The sequence below is a fragment of the Callithrix jacchus genome, chromosome 5 (genome assembly GCF_049354715.1).
Source record: "Callithrix jacchus isolate 240 chromosome 5, calJac240_pri, whole genome shotgun sequence".
In the NCBI taxonomy this organism is placed as follows: Eukaryota; Metazoa; Chordata; class Mammalia; order Primates; family Cebidae; genus Callithrix; species Callithrix jacchus.
The window spans coordinates 103,839,541-103,852,732 of NC_133506.1; the positions used below are offsets into that span (position 1 = coordinate 103,839,541).

Genomic DNA, 13,192 nt, shown 5'->3' on the forward strand with positions numbered 1-13,192 from the left:
TTTCGCTATTTTGTCTCCTCTTGTACAACTAGGACGGGTTCACAGCCCAAGCCTGCATGCACACCTTCATTCACCAAAGTGCAAGTGCGTCTTTAAATCGTCGCTGTTTTTAAAGTCTCTAGAGAGTTGTCATTCCATTGTGGTTTAGCTGTTTCTGAGAAGTGTGTGTGCTGAAGCTTGTGGTTAATCTCACCTCACAGTTATCAAGTAGAGGAACTTTTCCTATTCGGGTTGCACCCTTAAATCAATGCAGTGGTTTAAGATTACTTAGATAGCAGCAGTTTGGTCTGCGTTAGTGTATTAGCACTCACTCCAAGTGGCTTCAGAGGAGTCACCTGCTGAAGTTTTCCTAGACTCTTTGCCCTTAAGCAAAGCTACTGTCTCCCTCTTGGGTCAGCTTTTTAATGTCCAACAACAGAAACTTTATCCCTTATTAAAAGTCCAGAGAATCGCATATAAAGTGATTTCTAGATAATCTTACAACTAATTTATTATTTTCAGATATGATTTGCCCTCCTATCCTTCAATTCCTCCTATCCTTCCTATTTTTTTTCTTTTTTTTTGAGACGGAGTTTCGCTCTCGTTACCCAGGCTGGAGTGCAATGGCGCGATCTCGGCTCACCGCAACCTCCGCCTCCTGGGTTCAGGCAATTCTCCTGCCTCAGCCTCCTGAGTAGCTGGGATTACTACTACTGGGCACGCGCCACCATGCCCAGCTAATTTTTTGTATTTTTAGTAGAGACGGGGTTTCACCATGTTGACCAAGATGGTCTCGATCTCCTGACCTCGTGATCCACCCGCCTCGGCCTCCCAAAGTGCTGGGATTATAGGCTTGAGCCACCGCGCCCGGCCCCGCTTCCTATTCTTTAATTCCAAATTAAATTAAACTCATTTGAGTTTCTTTCCCGCCCCCCCCCCCACCCCGTGTGTTGATTCATGGTGGAGCTCCTAAAAAAATAGAAAAAAATCACAAAAGTTGTTTAACTGCTCTCTACTGTAAAAGCTCCACAGTTAAACTGACTGACTTGCATTTTCCCTCTGAAAGGGGGAGGGACATGCAGTGAAGGAGAAGTTAATGGGTGAGTAATCTGACACTGGATAACCAATATGAAAATAATAGTGTTAACAGTACTTTAAAAATGGAAGTGGAAGCAACCCAAGTGTCCATAGATGGATGAATGGATTAACAAAATGTGGTATGTACATATAGTAGAATATTATTTAGCCTTAAGGAAGAAATCTGATGTATGCTACAGTATGAATAACCTTGACAATACTATTCTAAGTCAAATAAGTGAGTCACAAAAGTATAAATACTCTATGAGGTACCTATCCATAGACATCAAATTCAGGTAGAAGTAAAGTAGAATGGTGGTTGCTAAGGGTTGAGGGAGAAGGGATGGGAAATTGGTATTTGAAGAGCACAAAGTTTCATTTGAGGAAGATTAAAAAATTCTGGGGTTGGATGGTGGTAGTTGCACAACGGTGTGAAAGTACTTAATGCCCTAGAACTGTACACTTAAAATGGTTAAAATGGTAAATTTTATGCTGTGTATATTTTTTGCCAGTAAAAATAATAGCAAAAACTGCATTTATTTTTGCACCAACCTAATAAGCACAATACAAAGAATTTAAATGGGCCTGGTGTGGTTGCTCACACTTACAGTTCCAGCACTTTGGGAGGCTGAGGCAGGCGGATCACTTGAGCTCAGGAATTGGAGACCAGCCTGGGCAACACAGTGAGACTCTGTCTTAAGAAAAATAGAAAAAATGAGTCAGGTATGGTGGTGCATGCCTATAGTCTCAGCTACTCGGGAGGCTGAGGTGGGAGACAAGCTTGAGCTCGGAAGTTTGAAGCTACAGTAAGCCGTGATCATGCCACTGCACTCCAGCCTGGGTGACAGAGCAAGACTCTGTCTCAAAAAAGAATAGAAATGTCCAGGCACAATGGCTTATACCTGTAATCCCAGCACTTTGGGAGGCAGGAGGATCACTTTAGGCCCAGGAGTTCAAGACCATTCTGGGCAACATACTGAGACTCTGTCTCTATGAAAACATTTAAAAATTAGTAGAGTGTGGTGGTACACACACCTGTAGTCCCAGCTGCTTAGGAGGCGGAGGTGGGAGGATTACTTGAGCCCAGGAGTTCAAGGCTTCAGTGAGCCATGATTGTGTCACTGCATGCCAGCCTGGGAGGCAGAGCAAGACACTGCCTCTTTAAATAATAAAATATTTTTTTAAAAGCAGGGATTCTAAGCTTTTTTGGCAAAAAGGAGTTGTGAATCATGTTTTCTGGTCAATCAAGTCCAAATTTATTTTCCTAATAATTAGCATCTTTGAGTAAATAATTTGACATCAGTTTCTTCCACTATAAAATGGGTATACAGTGGTTCTTACCCCATAAGATCATAAGAGATCATATATTTGGTAACACTTTGTGAACTGTAATTGTCTACACAAAAAGTTAGTTAATAGAAATTAATAACTAATAGCTGCCATTTATTGACCACTTTCACTGTGCTGAGTTTAATGTACATCTGTCTCATTTAATAATCATGGCAACCTTATGAACTGATTTGTTCTGTTTATGGATAATGAAACTGAGGCTTAGAGAAGCTAAGTAGTTACTCAAGGCCATATAGCTAGTAAGTGACAAAATTGTCCTTAGAATCCAGATCTATTTCCTAGGCCAGTGCCCTTAACCTATAAAAATGATATTTTGTCTTAGTAGTTGCAAGGTCACTTTTGAGACTTGGCAGTCTGACGAATTATCTTTGACTGCTGAAATCTTCAACTTCCTGAAAAATATATTTGCTATACTAATTTTTGCTACTAAGATGAACTTTTAAAGAATTTTATGAATATTTGTCTTTTATTTTTGTCTCTATTTTCCCACTTCTTTTTTCTTTGTTTCTTGTTTTGTTTTTTTGAGACAGGGCCTTGCTCTGTCATTCAGGCTGGAAGTGGCTTGAACACATCTTACTTGCAGTCTCGACCTCCTGGGCTCAAGCAGTCCTTTGACTTCAACTTCCTGTGTTGCTGGGACCACAGGCACATGCTACCACACCTGGCTTTTTTTTTGGAAACAAAGTCTTACTCTTTCACCCAGGCTGGAGTGAAGTGGCATGGGCTTTTTTTTTTGAAACAGAGTCTTACTCTTTCACCCAGGCCGGAGTGAAGTGGCATGATCTTGGCTCACTACAACCTCTGCCACCCCCCTGGGTTCAAGCAATTCTCTGGTTTTTTTTTGAGAGACAGCATCTCACTTTGTTGCCCAGGGTAGTCTCACACTCCTGTGCTCAAGTGATCTTCCTGCCTTCGCCTCCCAAAGTGAGCTACTATGCCTAACCACTCCTTTTTTCTTTAAAGAGACTTGCTATAATATTCACTTCTTGTAAACTATTTATTAGTATTGCTTTAGAGATTATGTTTATTTAGCATTTTTAGAGTTGCCTAGCTTATCATCATTAAAAAAATTATTAGGAATCATTCTGAGTAAACTACTAAACTTTAAGAACTTAAATTTACCCATTGTTAGCACCTAATGAAGAAGTTCTTAATTTGAGGTCCATGGTCACCTAGAGGTCTATGGATTGGCTTCAAAAAGTCAAACTCCTTGAGATTATATGAAAATGTTGAGTAAATATATTTTAAAATCAGATTTTCAACGTGATCTGTGATCTCAAAAAAGGTTTAGAACTTCTTTCCTAAAGGGAAGTGTTATTTCTAAAAACTGATACTATAACCTCAACTGCTGTGAGCATGTCCCTATGGTACCAATACGTATAGCAATAACTAGTAAGAGCAGCTAAACAATTCAGATTTAGGGTCCTAAATGAAGACTGACTCAAAACAATTTTGTATTTGGGGGAGGGGAGTATCTTGATACATGAGTACCCTTAGCTCAGTGGTTCTCTTGTCACTGCTAAGAACCCACTCAAAAGAGCTTTTTGCCCCTTCTCATTTACTGCCTTCAGGTTTGCTGTGGGTTTAGAAGCCAAGAAACAAATCCTGTGAGAACTGTGTCAAAGAGTAAATTGGAGCCAGGGGCAGTGGCTCACACCTGTAATCCCAGCACTTTGGGAAGACAGGAGTTTGAGACCAGCCCAGGCATTGTAGTGGGACCCTGTCTCTGATTGATTGATTAATTGGTAGGTAGGTAGGTAGGCAGGTAGGTAGGTAGATAGATAGATAGATAGAAGAGAGGATGGATGGATGGATGGGCAGATAGATAACTAGGCAGATTAGATAGATATAGATAGATAGATAGATAGATAGATAGATAGATAGATAGATGATAGATAGGAAGGTGTAGCAGTTCATGCCTGTAGTCCTAGCTACTCAAGAGACTGAGGCAAGAGGATCGCTTGAACCCAGGAATGTGAAGTTACAGTGAGCTATGATCTTGCCATTGCACTCCAGCGTGGGCAATAGAGGAAGACTATTTCTTTAAAAATAAAATAAAAAGTAAATAGGCCAAAGTAAGATCCTATGGACTCTCCTAGGGGGGAAAGTTGATGATTTCGGATTTATGGCTTTTGGACATCTATTTTGGTAATTTCATAGGCTCTTATTTTCAACTGTGTTATATATGATAGGTAAAATTATGGACTAGCTGGAGTATTACTTTATTTTAGTGGTAATTATGTCATCATTATTAGATTAAGGTATATGCTTGCTGCTGTATAAAACTCACCAAATATGGTATTATTTTTGACCTGTCAATGAAGAACATTAATAAATGATCAAAATCATTCCAGAAATAAACTATAGTTACTATTGTACTGTTCAGTGTTAATTATGCTAGAAAAAATACATATATGAGCAAACCAGAGAATCATGTGGTCAAACTTCAAGAGTCTTTGGATTAGACTGATGAGAATGATCATAAAAAGTTCATACCCTTTAAGAGTCTGGCCGGGCGCGGTGGCTGAAGCCTGTAATCCCAGCACTTTGGGAGGCCGAGGCAGGTGGATCACGAGATCAAGAGATCGAGACCATCCTGGTCAACATGGTGAAACCTCGTCTCTACAAAAAATTAGTTGGGCATGGTGGCGCATGCCTGTAATCCCAGCTACTCAGGAGGCTGAGGCAGGAGAATTGTCTGAACCAAGGAGGCGGAGGTTGCGGTGAGCCGAGATCGTGCCATTGCACTCCAGCCTGGGTAACAAGAGCGAAACTCCGTCTCAAAAAAAAGAAGAGTCTGTACATGCATTTTAGTAAAACAAAAATCTGAACTTCTGAAAAATATGGAAGCCTGTATTATTTTTAGAGAGCCATTACTGAGTCTCTGGGAAGTAGTCACTAAGCAAGGAGCCAAGGTGTTAGTGTTATTATATACTAAACAAGTGGCCATTTTTGTGTCCTGAAAAGCTCAGGGAAGAATTAAAAAATATTAGATAAAATGCTGGCAAAGACTACTCTTTAAAATATTCCCAGCTGGGCTCAGTGGCTCATGCCTGTAATCCCAGCTCTTTGGGAGGTCAAAGCAGATGGATCCCTTGAGCCCAGGAGTTTAGACCAGCCTGGGCAACACAGGGAGATTCTGTCTCTACAAAAAATTAGCCAGGCATGGTGGTGCGTGCCTGTAGTCCCAGGTACTTGGGAGGCTAAGGTGGGAGGATAGTGTGAGCCAGAGAGGCAGAGGTTATAGTGAGCCGAGATGGTGCCACTGCACCCCAGCCTGGGCAACAGAGGAAAACCCTATCTCATAAATAAATAAATAAAACTAAATAAAGTAAAATATCCCTGTTATGAAAACCTCTGATCAAAAAAGTCTTGTCTTGAAACTAAAGCACTGAAACATAGCTTGATTTGCTAATGAGGTTACCTTAAGCTTTTTATCCTTGACCTAAAAAATTTTTTTTAACTTGGTTCATATATGAACTTGACTTCCTAGAAACACATTAGTGCTTTTTAAGTCTCAACCTCAACAGTAGAGGAGCATATTGGATGTTCATTTACAGTGTACCTTTTCATGAAATCAAAAGGTAGAAAGTCTTATTTTGTGTATTAGTAATAGTACTAATGCTCTTTCAGTTCCACTATGTAGTTGTCCAAGGTGTTTTCACGTGAACTCATCTCCAAACTTAAGCTTGCATCAGAATCACCTGGAGGGCTTGTTAAAACACAAATTGCTACCCACAGTCCCCAGCGTTTCTGATTCTGTAAGTCTAGGATGTGGCTGGAGAATTTGTGCGTCTAACAGGTTCTTAGATGAAGCTGATGATGTTGACTGCTACCTTAAAGTATTCCTCTGAGTCAGATTGGGCAAGTCATTGTCCACATTTTATAGCATAAAAAAATAAAGAATCCAAATGCTGAAGTGATTTGCACAAGGCTACATGACTTGATAGTAGAACTGAAACTAGAACTAGCATTTCTTATTTCTGAATCCAGAGCTCCTAAAGTGCTGCACTCAAAATCCTGATACACACATCTTTATATACATATGTAAACATTTCCTTAAATTTCTAGCAGTGGAATTTCTGGACCTCATGTTATGTATATGTTAAAAATTTGATACATACAGCCAAATTGCTTTCTAAAAAGGCTTTACCAATTTGTTCTTAACCAGCTGTGTATAAGCATGTCTTTCCCTATATCTTCCCCAACCCTAATAATATTAATGACATTCATAGCAGATAAGCAGGGTGAGGTGGCTCACACCTGTAATCCCAGCACTTTGGGAGGCTAAGGCGGGTGGATTACCTGAGGTCAGGAGTTCTAGACCAGCCTGGCCAACATGGTGAAACCCCGTCTCCACAAAAATACAAAAATTAGCCAGGCATGATGACGGGTACCTGTAATCCCAGCTACTCAGGAGGCTGAGGCTGGACAATCGCTTGAACCCAGGAAGCAGAGGTTGCAGTGAGCCGAGATTGTGCAATTGCACTCCAGCAATTGAAACTCACGGCCGGGTGCTGGGGCTCACGCCTGTAATCCCAGCACTTTGGGAGGCCAAGGCGGGTGGATCACGAGGTCAAGAGATCAAGATCATCCTGGTCAACATGGTGAAACCCCGTCTCTACTAAAAATACAAAAAATTAGCTGGGCACGGTGGCGCGTGCCTGTAATCCCAGCTACTCAGGAGGCTGAGGCAGGAGAATTGCCTGAACCCAGGAGGCAGAGGTTGCGGTGAGCCGAGATCGCGCCATTGCACTCCAGCCTGGGTAACAAGAGCGAAACTCCGCTTTAAAAAAAAAGAAAAAGAAACTCCGTCTCAAAAAAAAAAAAGATAATTTTTTTACTGAGCATTTACTATCTGAGGGACACTGTTTTGAGCAGTAGATCATTTCATTCACTCTTCTTAACAATTTTACGTGTTAGATATTATCCTCAATTACAGAAGAGAGGCACAGAGAGGTTAACTTGTCAAGATTATCCAGCCAGGATGCATACACGGGTAGTCTGACTCTAGAGTCCCTGCTCTTCAATAGGTCTCTATTCAAAATTCCCTTATTACTATGGTGGTTTAGCATCTTTTTATATGTTACTGATTTTTTTCTGTGATTTGAATGTTTGTACTTCTGACCATTTTTCTTTGATTTTTTTTTTCTTTTTTATGTTCTCTATATATTCTGAGTATGTGGCAAAAATACTTTCTCCAAGCCTGTTGCTTTTGCCTTTTACCTTTGCATCCCATGTAAAAGTTTTCAATTTTTATATAGTCAAATGTTTGATCTTATGATTTCAAGATTTTGCATCTTGCTTTTTAAAAACCTCTTCCCATTCAGCCTCACGATTATCAAAGTATTTTATATTTTTTCTAGTATGTTTACATTTTTAAATATTTAAGTATTTAAAACATCTGGAATTTATTTATAGTTCAAGGTAAGAATCTAGCTTAACTTTTTTTCTAATTGGATAGTTATTCTAATACCATTATTTAATACATTCTTACTTCACTAATTTGAAATGCTACATATGTTTTTTTTTTCTGATCATATGCGGATACTCATTTTACTTATCATGGATTTACTGGACAAATATATGACAGTGCTTCTTACCTCCTTGTTAGTATTTTTCAGTGTCCTATTTTTGTTTATTTGATTTTCCAGATAAATCTTAGAATCAGCTTGTCAATTTTCACTTTTAAAAATTGTATTAGAATTTTGATTGAAATCTTACTGAATTAATTTTGAAGAAAATTAACAGTTTTACAAAATGAGCCTGCCTAATAAAGAATGTGATGTGTGGGTCTATTATTCACTGCTTTTTAAATGTTCTTCATTTAAATTGTACAGTTTTGCTGATATGGTAATTACACATTTCTTATTAGGTATATTCATGGGCATTTTATTAGGTTTTTGTTGCTCTTGTGAATGAGCTCCACTTTCCCATGACGTTTTCTAATTAGTTATAGCAGGTGGGTCATAAAACTATCACTTTTGATATTTGCTTTTATGTCAGACCACCTTGCTAAAACTCTTAACTTGGTTCTAATATCTAGTATATGTTTTTACTTGATTTTCTTGCTTTTCTTCACGGATGATTATATTATTTGTAAATGAGTTTTGTTTCTTTGAGTACAATTATGCACCACATAACAACATTTTGATCAATGACAGACCACATATATAGCAGTGGTACCATAATATTATAATGAAACTGAAAATTTCCTATCACCTAGTGGCTGTAGCTGTCATAATGTCATAGAATAACATATTATGCACGTGTTTGTGGTAATGCTGGTGCAAACAAACCTGCATTGTTAAATAAAAATATAGCACATACAGTTATGTACAATACATACTTGATCATAAGCAACTGTGATACTGTTTTATATAATTACTGTATTGAACATTTTATCATTATTTTAGAATGTACTCTCTTTCCTCTTTCTTTTTTTTTGAGACAGAGTTTCGCTCTTGTTGCCCAGGCTGCGGTGCAATGGCACGATCTCAGCTCACTGCACCCTTCACTTCCTGGGTTCAAGCGATTTTCCTGATTCAACCTCCAGAGTAGCTGGGATTACAGGGTGCACCACCACACCTAGCTACTTAGTATTTTTAGTAGAGACTGTGTTTCACCACGTTGGTCAGGCTGCTCAAAAACTCCTGACCTCAGGTGATCTGCCCACCTGGGCCTCCCAAAGTGCTGAGATTACAGGCACGAGCCAACACACCCCACCTAGAGTGTGCTCTCTTTCTACTTAGAAGAAAATAGTTAACTGTAAAGCTGCCCAGGCAGGTCCTTCAGGAGGTATTCTAAAAGAAGGCATTGTTATCATAGGAGATGACAGCCCCATATATGTATTGCCCCTGAAGACCTTCCAGTGGGACAAAATATGGAGATGAAAAACAATGATCTTAATAATCCTGACTCTTTAGGCCTAAACTAGGATGTGTGTGTTTGTATCTTTAACAAAAAAGTTTCAAGATTTTTTTAAAAAATACATTTTAAAAATAGAAAGGCTTATGGAATAAGTATATAGCCAGGCACAGTTGCTTGTGTCTATAATCTGGAAGCTAAGGCAGGAGGATCACTTGAACCCAGGAGTTTGAGGCTACAGTCAGCTATAATTATGCCACTGCAGCCTGGGCAACAGAGGAGACCCTGTCTCTTAAAAAAAACGGTGGGGAGGGGAACAGGAAGGGGGAGATAAAGAAAATATTTTTGTACATTTGTACAATTTTTGTTTTTCTGTTTTGTTTTTTTCCTGAGACAGAGTCTAAATCACCCAGGCTGGAGTGCAGTGGCCCAATTTCCGCTCACTGCAACCTCTCCTCCTGGGTTCAAGCGATTCTCCTGCCCCTGCCTTCTAAGTAGCTGAGATTACAGGCACACGCCACCACGCCCGGCTAATTTGTATATTTTTAGTTAAGACCGGGTTTCGTCATGTTGGCCAGGCTGGTCTTGAACTCTTGATCTCAAGTGATCCTCCTGCCTCAGCCTGCCAAAGTGCTGGGATTACAGACTTGAGCCACTGTGCCTGGCCAATCTTTCTGTGTTTTAAGCTGTTATTACAAAAGAACCAAAAAGTTAAAGTAATTAAAAAGTCTATAAAGTAAAAAAGTTACTGTAAGATAAAGTTAATTTATTATTGAAAAAAGAGAAATTTTGGCTGGGTGTAATGCTCAACACCTGTAATCCCAGCACTTTGGGATGCTGAGGCAGGCAGATCACTTGAGGTCAGGAGTTTGCGACTAGCCTGGCCAACATGATGAAACCTCATCTCTACTAAAAACACAAAAATTAGTCGGGCATGGTGGTAGGCGCCTGTAATCCCAGCTATTTAGGAGGCTGAGGCAGGAGAATCTCAAGTTCAGGAGGCAGAGGTTGCAGTGACTCAAGATCACGCCACTGCACTCCAGCCTGGGCAACAGAGCAAGACTCTATCTCAAAAAACAAACATGAAAAGATAAAAGTTTTTAAAATAAATTTAGTGTAGCCTAAGTGTATGGTGTTTATACAGTCAACAGTAGTTATGGTCATGTCGTAGGCCTTCACATTCACTCACCACTCCCTCACTGACTCACCCTGAGCAACTTCCAGTCCTGCAAACTCCATTGATGGTAAGTGCCCCTTACAGGTATACCATTTTTTATCTTTTAAACCACATTTTTACTGTGCCTTTTTTATGTGTAGATATGTTTAGAGTTACAAATATTTAACATTATATTACAGTTGCCTACAGTATTCAGTATAGTAGCATGTTGTACGGGTTTGTCACCTATATGATTATATCATATAACCAAGATGTGTAGTAGGCTGTAACATCTCAATTTATGTAAGTATACTCTATGAAGTTTGCACAATGACAAACTTGCCTAAAGATGAATTTCTCAGAATGTTTTCCTGTCATTAATGACACATGACTGTCCTTACAACTCTCATTGCTTTAGCTAGGCCTTATAATGTTAAATAATGTGATACTAGTGGGCTTTGTCTTGTTTTCCATTGTGAAAAGAAGGCTTCTTAGGTGTTGTAAGTGAGTATACTGTGTGCTGTAGGTTCTGGCATAGATCGTTTATGAAGCTGAGAGCATTTCTTCTTATTGCTAATTTGCAAAGATTTTTCAGTTAGGTATTGAATTTTATTGACTGCTTTTTTGTATCTATGGAATAATATTTTTTCCCTTTACTGGTAATGCAATGACATACTGAATTGTTGAAGTGAATCATCTTTACATAACTGAACTATACCCCCTTTTTGCATTATTCATTTAACCTTGCTGGGTTTGGTTTACAAATATTTAAGGTTTTGCATTTAGGGATCTAAATATTTGGTGAATCTTTGATGCTGTCTTTGTCCAGCTTATGTCTGATTTATAGAATGATTTAGGTAGTTTTTTTCATTTTTCTGTGCTCTGAAACAGCTCTTTTGTAAAATTATCTGTATTTTAAAGCTTGGAACCAAGCAGTTCTATTCCAAGTGTTTTTATTTTATGAAATTTTTTTTACCATTCAAATTTTTAAATTTTCATGTTCTCATTGAATAAATGTAATTATCATCTATAATGCTTTTAAAATCTAGATCTTGTCTTCTACAGAAATGGGCAAACATAACTAAATAATTGATAATGGAGTAATTGAAACCAGGTATTCATTTATGATTTAAGGGCTTTTTTTTCTCTCTCTTTGGTGGATAAAGAGACTAATATTAATATTTAAGAGAGGTATGAGATGCCTCTTTGATTTTAAATTAATACTGACTTTTTATGGCTATTTTTGATCCTCGAATAGAGAATATAGCCTTAAAATGGAATATTTTTAAGAAAATGATCAAATTAGTTTACATCTAGTGAATCTTCTGGGTGTTATGGCCTTCAAATGTGAAGGAACAGTTAATGATCCCCTGTCAAAGTATAAAGATGCATTTGTGTTTTTATTATTAGTGATAACTTTCTGTGGCTTTATCCATACTTGTGATTGTTTCAAATCAGTAGAGCAGTAATTAACATAGAACTGGGGGCATAAAAAAAGATCTCTCAGTCGGTGCAGTGGCTCACACCCCTAATCCCACCGCTTAGGGAGGCTGAGATGGGCAGATCACAGGAGGTTGGGAGTTCAAGACCAGCCTGACCAACCTGGAGAAACCCCGTCTCTACTAAAAAATACAAAATTAGCCGGGCATTGTGGCACATGCCTGTAATCCCAGTTATTCAGGAGGCTGAGGCAAGAGAATCGCTTGAACCCAGGAGGCAGAGGTTGCAGTGAGTCAAAATAGCACCATTGCACTCCAGCCTAGGCAACAAGTGTGAAACTCTGTCTCAAAAAAAAAAAAAAAAAACTCTCAACTTGGGCCTTTTTGGAATCATGCTTAGCCAAGTTAACTGGAAAGTAAATCTGCACAATGAAGATGAACAGGAATGGTAATGTAATGTGCTCAAGTCAAGATTTCTTTTTGATAAGTCTAGAATGGATTTTTTTTATTTCTAAATTACTACTGTTAGGCTTATGTGGTCACCTATATTTACTTCTGAAATTGGGAAATGTCTGTAGACTTAACACTGATCAACACTGCCCAAAGCCAAATAACTAAAGAAGTTGTCAGTCTCTGTTTCCAAGAGCTATTGGGTCTGGGAATAATAGAGAGACTTAAACTGCTATAGATCATCTTGCTCACATCTGTTCTTGGGTCTTTCCAGTTAATGTGAGTCCTCTTAATTTACTGTATGTTAAACTGCCTTTGGGCTAAAGAACAGTGATGGAGGTGTTATCAAACAATTTCTGAATCTTTCACATATTTTTTTAATTTCTTTTTTTTTTTTTTTTTTTTTAGACTGAGTCTTGCTCTGTCTCCAGGCTAGAGTGAAGTAGCATGATCTCAGCTGACTGCAATCTCTGCCTCCTGGGTTCAAGTAATTCCCCTGCCTCAGCCTCCTGAGTATCTGGAACTACAAGCGTACACAACCACAAGGGGCTAATTTTTTTGTATTTTAGTAGAGATGGGGTTTCACCATGTTGGCCAGGATGGTCTTGATCTCCTGACCTCTTGATCCACCTGCCTCGGCCTCCCAAAGTGCTAGGATTACAGCTGTGAGCCACTGCACCTGGCTACTTTTTCAATTTCTAAGGTGAAAGAAAAAAATAATCAGTATCCTATTTTTAGTTAGGGTTCGAGTTAGCTTTGCATTGTTGAAGGATACGGGATGGTTGCTAGATAACTAATATAATTAAGTTTATTTTAAAGAAATGTGCTACAAACATCAAGGCCTTTTTAGGTGTTCCTGTAATTTGGAAAGGAT

General features: G+C 38.8%; 1 protein-coding gene across 15 annotated transcripts in view; it reads left to right on the top strand.

Annotated features, from left to right (window-relative positions):
• The window catches only part of SSH2 (slingshot protein phosphatase 2), a 306,939-nt gene that overhangs the window by 160,608 nt on the left and 133,139 nt on the right, over positions 1-13,192 (top strand). The window lies entirely within an intron of this gene.